The sequence below is a fragment of the Trematomus bernacchii genome, unplaced genomic scaffold (assembly GCF_902827165.1).
Source record: "Trematomus bernacchii unplaced genomic scaffold, fTreBer1.1, whole genome shotgun sequence".
Lineage (NCBI taxonomy): Eukaryota > Metazoa > Chordata > Actinopteri > Perciformes > Nototheniidae > Trematomus > Trematomus bernacchii.
In genome coordinates this window covers 9,781-18,548 of record NW_022987729.1, presented here as the reverse complement: position 1 = coordinate 18,548, position 8,768 = coordinate 9,781, and the positions used below count along the sequence as shown (strand labels likewise).

General features: G+C 43.5%; 1 long non-coding RNA gene across 1 annotated transcript; it reads left to right on the top strand.

Moving 5' to 3' along the window:
- Window positions 1-6,753: 6,753 nt before the first annotated feature.
- On the top strand, window positions 6,754-8,034 carry LOC117494677. Its single transcript, XR_004557110.1, has 3 exons — window positions 6,754-7,101; window positions 7,406-7,579; window positions 7,959-8,034. It is a non-coding gene; the product is annotated as an uncharacterized LOC117494677 (long non-coding RNA).
- Window positions 8,035-8,768: the final 734 nt, after the last annotated feature.

The window sequence follows — 8,768 nt, the reverse complement described above, 5'->3', positions numbered from 1 at the left end:
ACATTTGAATGGTTTGACAATGTCCTATTTGATTGGGTTAAAATGTACATATTCTTCCTGTTATGTCTGCTTTATTTTACCTAATGCAAAGTGACCTGCTCCATCGAAATCAGTCGCATTGACCCGAAGACACATTTTGAGTTGTACACACTGCTGGAAAGAAGAGATTCCTAGCTTTCTAATGATATCAGGATAGTTGTTGTAGGCTACTCCAAATATTAAGCAAAATATGTCACATTATATAATGACTGTTACAGAGTCATCATTTTGAGAGAAAGGCCTTTAACCTCTTCAGCCCTGAGCCTGTTTTTCAGGTCTCAGGCTCGAAAATGCCATTCCCAGAACAAATGACCATATCTTCCCTTCTAAAAGGGTTAAATTAATAATCTTTTTTCTCAAAGTAATGATAAACCTGTGAGTTGGATGTAGAAAAGTCAGAATCAATATAGATGTTTTTTATTTTAAAGAAAATTCAGATTTTACATAGTAAAAAACTGTAAATTATAGTGTCCGTCCAAAAATTATTTTTTACAGATAGTGAAAACTACCCTTGGATGATGGGTTAGTAGACTAAAAGCTTTAGGAATCCAAAGTACAACATATAATAAGTACCCTGTATCAAGATTGATGCAAAACAAGTGAAATTTGACCTTTTTAGAGAGATTTAGCCAAAAACCCCACTTCTGGGGTCATCTGGGTGGATTTGACCTATCTCTGGCCCCCCTTGCTCGATTTTGATGAATGAAATCTCTTTATAACCGCTAGAGCCAATGGAATCGAGGGAAAGTTATATACACACCAAAACGTTAACAAATAAGGAGTGAGAGTGACGCGTTACCAAAACCGGAAGCTGCATACACTCTGGTGGCTACCATTAGCAGCTAACTTTTCCGCTCCGATTTTTACATAAAAAATGGAATTATGGATTATAAATAATTTCTTCAAAGGCACAGGTACATTATCAACCTGTGGGTCAACAGTTGTAGATTTTTTTTCTTTTTCGTTTTAATGCCATTGAACACGTCTTTTGACCTAATTGACAGCTACGGTGAGACGATCTGCCGTAAAAGCTCCGTAAAGGTACGTGTTGTGATGTCTGTGTTTGCTTCCCCTGTCGCAAGTTCGGATCGCTCAGTGATGATACTATACCTAAATAATCAGTGGAGTCTCAGCTTTAATCGGCTATATTGTATGTGCAGCTACGATAAGTAATACGGGTATCTTTTATCTTGAATTGTGTGCCGCAGTGCGTTAGAATTTTTTCGCTCAGGGGTCATTTAGACGCTTCTTATGAGACTTGTGTTTTGTTTTGGTAACAATGGTTCATATCTTCAGTTAGCTGAGATTCTTCCCGTTAATCTGGTGCTACACATTAATAGTTTCATAAATGTTAAGAAGCCCTGAGACATTATCTCGAAAACAAAACGGTGGGAGGGGTCCAATGGGGGGACCGCCGTGCTTAAGAGGTTAAAGTTTCCTCTTCTCTGGATCGATCTGATTGATTATTAGCGGAGCAAATGATCAAAATAGTACGAAGGGAAGATAGGGGAAGCCCGCGAGTGAGAGTGTGTATACGTGTGTGTTTGTGTATTTTTGCGTTTGTGTGTATTGTGTTTGTTTCCCGGGGAAAACACTCACGAGAAACACCGGCTGTTATGCCTGCAGTGACGTTACGTTACTCCGTTGCTTGTAATTATGTCTACAAGCTTCAAAGTTGTATTTATCATCTGAATTTGCCGAAACAAGTTTAATATTCTGAAAGCCAAGACTTTGTTTATTTGAAATCAGATACAAACAAACTGTAACGGACCCTGCCGTGTTATCTATGATTACTATACGCCTTACATTCATAATGTCAGCAGAGGGAGGGGAAGCGGCGTGTGGAACAGCAGAGTGGCGAGTGAGAGCTTTACAAGCTTCAAACATGCCTGTAGCTAATGAGATTGAATATAACAATCAAACATAACAAAATATACACAGCTATCAGATCGTGTTTTAGATGCGACTTTAGAGTAGAGGGGAATTATTGAAACGGGATTTGTACAGTGTTCCACGGCATCCGCCGCTGCGAAAATGTGGGGCAGGGCTGAAAAGTGGGGGGGCCAATGGCCCCCTGGCCCCCCCGCTTCCGGCGCCCTTGGCGTCAAGTGCAATAAAGATATGCAAGTTGCAACACACAGAGTAAAACTCTGCCCCCCATGTGTTGTATAGGCTGCATGATAGGCTGCTCAATGGGGCTGATGTGTTGTGTAGATTCTGCCAGAAGGAAAATCAGCGAGGAGGTGCCACATTGCTTTTCTTCCAGACTGCAACGCTGGTCTCGCAAATCAAGCAAGAACGTGATTGGTCGATATTCATTGTGGGGGTGGGGGGAGGAGGGGTGTTAGATAGATATAGAGTTGTAGTAAGTAGATAGAGTTCGCTATGATTTAGGTTTCCTTTATGCATAGGGTAGATTCTTTTAATTACATTTCCTTTTTTGTTTTGTGTATTTTATACATTTTGGATTTGCTTGGCGAGCTATTTTTAGAACATGCCCCGCGGGCGACTCACGTTGCCTCTGCGGGCGACCAAGTGCCCGCGGGCACCGTGTTGGCTACCCCTGGTGTAAACTATGCCGCGAAAACATAATTTCAGCCAATCAGCGTCGGCAAATCTGATGGTCACAGGGCGCCTACGTGAGCGCCCGGTGCAGTCTGTGAGTTGTTTGGACTCGTATCCAAGGAGACAAAACAGGAAGCTGTCATACACTCTGGAAGCTACCATTAGCAGCTAATGAAAACTCCGTTTTTGACATAAAAATGGAATTATGGATCATCAATCATTTTTCAAAGTGACAGACACATTGGATTAACCTATGGATTAACCTTCAGCTGCGTCTTTCTCGTTTTTGATCAGAATTGTTATTCTGCAAAAGGTGAGCATATCTCCATGTTTTGCTACCTAAAGCTACGTCGTGTGATGTCTGTATTTGCTTCCCCTGTCGCGAGTTCTGATCGCTCAGTGACGATACTTATATTTCTAGAATATGTGGAATCTCAGCTTGTAAACTTGTGTGTGCATATCCGATAAGTATATCGATTGATTTATACCTAGAGTGCGTTAGCATTTTTTCGCTCAGGGCTCATTTAGACGCTTCTTGTGAGACTTGTGTTTTGTTTCGGTAAACATGGTTCATATCATCAGTTAGATGCGTTTCCTCTGAGTAGGACACATGAATAGTTTATTACATTTTAAGAAGCCCTGAGACACAGTTCCGTGAGAAAAAAAACGGGGGAAAAAAGCCCCTTAACAGGTTAAATGGGAATTAAATCAGTGTTCCCAAAGCCCCGGTGTTCTGCAGTTTGTGTGGGCCTACTGTACTGTTGCACAGTTTATGCTGTAGAAACTATGTCCAGGACAAGGTGTTTGGAAGTTTTGGAAGATTCATAGCTAACCACACTGAAGTTATGGAGGTATTGATCAGTCTTCTCATATTTTTAAGCCTCAAATTGTCCTTCTCCCCCCCCCCCCCCCCCCCCCCCCCCCCCCCCCCCTCTAACATCACCAGAAGTCATGATTTAAGGGGTCTTTTCTCAAAAAAAATTACCGGGGGAGCATCCCCCCGGACCCCTCTAGTATTGTTTGATCACCATTTCCACAGCCCCACCTAAAATATTTTCCACCAGCCGCCACTGGTCCTTGGTTTTATGAAAGGCACTTTATAAATATAAGTCATTCTTAGTATTATTATCAGCATTTAGCTGCAGGAAGTTTTGAGAGATCAATGTGTGGAAACTGGAGGCAGTTGAGGAGATGAACAGTGTTAGAGAGAGGAACATGGAAACTGATGTAGTGCTTACGTATGATGTGGTTAAGGGGGAGCATGTAAACAGGAAACAGAAGTGGATCAAACCCCCAACCCTTCCATTGGTAGAACACCTCTCACAGCCCCAGTCCCCCAAACTGGTGTCTGGACCCCCTCGACTCTAACCATCAGATCAATGTCTCCCTGTGCAGCAAACTCAAGATATCAACATGTTCAGATCAGAAGTCCAGACACTAAGAGCGTGCTTTGAGGTCAGTCTAAACCCAAAGATTACTGATAACTCTAAACCCTTCAGAGTTTCCACTGATGATGAGATAAAGACGTGATGTTTGTCAGACAACCTGCAGACTGAAGTTTCTCCTCTGCCGCCCTTGCCTCTGTCGTGGATCTCATATCTTAAACACTCACAACATAACCAAATAAAAAAGATAGATAAACATTAAAAACCAATAAAACACAGACAAATAAGTGGTTGAAGTTAAAATATGATATTGTTGTACAACAGTACAAGAGACAGATTACCTTGCATCAAATGAGCAGAGAGTATAACTACAGAAGTAGAGAATCTTACAATATTTATACACCTTTTGAACATGCGTGGAACTCCTCCATTGGATCTTAAACAATCAGTATTTTATTACTTTTAAACACCTCTCTTAGCTCAGGATGTGTCCCAGCTGCCTTCAAACATGCCGTGGTTAAGCCACTACTTAAAAAGAAAAATCTTGACCCCTCCATTCTCGCAAATTTTAGGCCCATCTCCCAGCTACCTTTTTTATCTAAAGCCCTGGAGCGAGTAGTCTACGCCCAGCTGCAGTCTTTTTTTAACCATCCATGGAATCCATGAAAAGTTTCAGTCTGGCTTCAAACCCATGCACAGCACTGAAACAGCCCTTTGAAGAGTTTTTAATGATCTGCTCCTAGCCGCCGACTCAGGTAGCCCAGCTGTCTTGGTGCTGTTAGACCTGACAGCTGCCTTTGACACTGTGGACCATAGCATCCTGCTGTCACGGCTTGAACAGTCCGCTGGCATCACAGGCTCTGCCCTTGCATGGCTCAGGTCCTACCTGACAGACCGTAGCTTCTGGGTACAGCTAGGTGCCTTCTCCTCTGCCAAAGCCCCTCTTACCTGTGGGGTTCCCCAAGGCTCGATTCTGGGCCCCATCCTTTTTCTACTGTACATACTGCCCCTAGGTTCAATACTCACAAAACATAACATTCCCTTCCACTGCTACGCCGACAATGTACAGATCTATCTGCCTCTCAAAGCAAATGTCACACACTCACTACAGCAGCTGATGGACTGCTTAACAGAGATAAAATCCTGGCTGAGCAAAAACTTCCTCAACCTCAACGAGAGCAAGACTGAGGTCATCTTTTTTGGACCGCAACCTCCAGCCTCTCCGGTTGATATTCTGGGCTCTCTCAATAAAAACATCCTCCCCTCGGTCATGAACCTTGGAGTGACCTTCACTAGCGCTTTTAAATTCAACAAGCAGGTCAGCACCGTAGTAAAATCCTGCTTTTTTAAAATAAGACTATTGGCCAAAACCAAGTCGTTTTTATCTTTTAATGACTTAGAAAGGGTTATTAACGCCTTTGTAACCTCGAGACTGGCCTATTGTAACGCTCTGTATGTGGGTATGGACCAGGCCTCAATCAAACGCTTACAGCTAGTCCAAAACGCTGCTGCACGTTTGCTGACTGGCCACAAAAAGCGTGACCACATCACCCCTATTCTGGCCTCACTACACTGGCTTCCAGTTCGGTTCAGAATTGATTTTAAAATCCTTTTATTTGTTTTTAAAGCACTAAATGGGCTGGCTCCGGCCTATATAGCTGAACTCCTCCAGCGCTACACCCCAGCCAGAGCTTTAAGGTCTGCTGACCAGCTGCTGCTGATAGTGCCCAAGACCAGGCTCTAAACCCGAGGGCACCGAGCCTTCGCAGCAGCTAGCCCTAGGCTCTGGAACACTCTGCCCCTCCATGTGAGGTCGGCCCAGACCCTAGGGGGTTTTAAATCCACATTAAAAACACACTTCTTCTCTCTGGCTTTCTAGTTAGAGCGGAGCACGACTCCTGACTTTTCCGTGTGTTTTATTCTTATTTTGTTTTTTAAGTTATATCTGTTGTAATTTATTGTCGTTTATTGTGTTTTATAGTAATGTGTTTTTATTACATGTACAGCACTTTGGCTCGACCAAAAATCGCTTTTAAAATGTGCTTTATAAATAAAACCTGATTTGATTTGATTTGATATATAAATATAAGTATAAGTATGTTATTATCAGCATTTAGCTGCAGGAAGTTTTGAGAGATCAATGTGTGGAAACTGGAGGCAGTTGAGGAGATGAACAGTGTTAGAGAGAGGAACATGGAAACTGATGTAGTGCTTACGTATGATGTGGTTAAGGGGGAGCATGTAAACAGGAAACAGAAGTGGATCAAACCCCCAACCCTTCCATTGGTAGAACACCTCTCACAGCCCCAGTCCCCCAAACTGGTGTCTGGACCCCCTCGACTCTAACCATCAGATCAATGTCTCCCTGTGCAGCAAACTCAAGATATCAACATGTTCAGATCAGAAGTCTAGACACTTATGGGGCATTTCCACCATGGCGCGGAGCGCGGTTTAAGTGTGCCGTGTCGTGCCGTTCCCGTTTTTTGGTTGTGCTTCCACTAGGCCTAGTTCCGGCCCGGGGCCACTTTTTCACCTTTTTTCTGGGCCGACACCTCTTGTGTCACCAAAATTGTGGTTCTATCGAGGCCACACTAGCGGGCCAACAACCGGGCGGAGTATGCTAAACTAGTGACGACTGCTGATTGGTCAGAGAGAATCGTCACAATTCTCGCGAAAATGTTAATCATCCCTAGCGTCGCATATATTGGGACGCTTGCAGCATTTTTGAAAACAGAGAAGCTAAAAGAAGAAATGGCAAAGAAAAGCACACCGTGGTCGATTGACGAGGTTACGACGTTCCTCCAGCTGATAGCAGATGACAAAATCCAGCGGGAGCTCGACGGCACAACTCGCAACCTCAAAGTTTTTCAGGAGGTCTCTGCACTGTTGTCCGGACGCGGATACGCAAGGACTTTCCAGCAGTGTAGGGACAAACTGAAAAAGCTTAAGAGTGAGTATAGAGCCGTCAAGGACCACAACGGCCGGAGTGGTTCAGATAGGAGAAGCTGGAAGTGGTTCGACCTGATGGACGCTATTTATGGCCATAGACCGGCCAGCGTTGGGAGGGAGGGAGGCCTGGACTCTGCAACCGCGTTGCTGGAGTCCCTGCATGGTAAGTCTTTGCTAACGCTCTGTTATTTGCTTGAAAGCGTTGTGTCCCTATCTATTATAAAGCTCACTTCTAACAAACAAGTCTATTTTATCCTTACATTTAAGTTCTACAACCCATGCTTTTATGGATCCCCGAAGAGCTACATAGCTAGCTAAGGCAGATAGCATTAGCTAGAGCTATTGTTTGCTACCACCACATGTGCCATTGTTTACGTTCAGTTTTTCTTTTCTACAGTTGTTGTTGTTGCTATTTAGTATTGTGCTGCAGTAGTTTGTGGAATGAACAAGTCATGTTGCTGTTCTAGATGATGCCATAGATTAGACTAGTGAGGAGGAACAGTCCCGAACAACGGGTGATCCGTCCTCGTCATCGAATCCAGAAGGGACCCCAACTCGACCCCAGACACCAGCCGAACAACCGACACCAACTCAACCACCAACGCCGAGTGCCATCACGACACCGCAGCGTGTGGTTCTAGGTAAGAAATAGGCATGGCAAAACGACTGCAATTGTGACTTTTTTTAAACTTTAGATCATCCATCGTCAGTAAGTAAAATAAGCTATACCACTGTGTGGAAGTGCTCTGTTACAAGTAACTAGCTAGTAAGCAGCTAGTACAATTGTGTGTGACATCCTATTATATACATATATTTATATTCATTATCAACAGGCTGGACATAATGTAATTCACTTTCACAATCATTGTAAACATCTAGGGCATAACTGTCTTTAGTTCATCCTTACTGTAGTTCTGCTTATACATTTTATTCTTATATCCTTGTGTGACCTGTACCTGTCCTGTGTTTTTCCTTCTTATTGCTAATTCTTATTGCTATAATTATCTTATCATCATACAGGCAAGAGGAAACGAGGAGGAGACGAGCACCTAGCACAGGAGGAACGGCACCATGAACGTAACCTGGTCCAGGTGGATCGGAACCTGGACCAGGTGGATCGGAACCTGGACCAGGTGGATCGGAACCTGGACCAGGTGGATCGGAACCTGGACCAGGTGGATCGGAACCTGGTCCAGGTGGATCGGCACTGGCAGCTGACCATGGAGGATACTGCCCGGGCAAGGCAGGAGGAAATGGCCTTGAGAAGGAGAACGCTCAAACTCAGGCATTTAACTTAGCCTTCCTGCGCACTCTTGGCCAGGTTGTGGACAGCCGGCGTGGCCCGTCTCTTCAGGAAGAAGAACCACCTCTGTAATTGCCACATTAGTACCGTACTTTCTTGTTTATGTCTTATCTTTCTTTTTTGTTTTTATAATGCCATGCCTTTTTATGCTGCTGCTGCAACAAATATTTGTTTTTTGTTTTTTTGTACAATGCGATGCCTTTTTATGCTGCAACTAAAACACTTCCCAAATTGGGATTCAATAGAGTACTTCTCATCTTATCTCTTGTTGATAAATGCATCATCTGATTTCCTCCATCATCTGATTAACAAACTGATTTCCGTGAGCATGTAAACAAAGTCACTGGGTTGCCACTCACACACAAACACACCGTTTTGTAATCCAATCATAAACTGAAATGAAATGTACACGTTTCATTAAAGGGCTTTAAATCAGCAGAACAAAAACACTGAATTGTGTCGTAGTCCAACGTTTAAAACAAATTCAGATTCACATCATTTTGAGGCAGAAGTTATAGGCCTATATT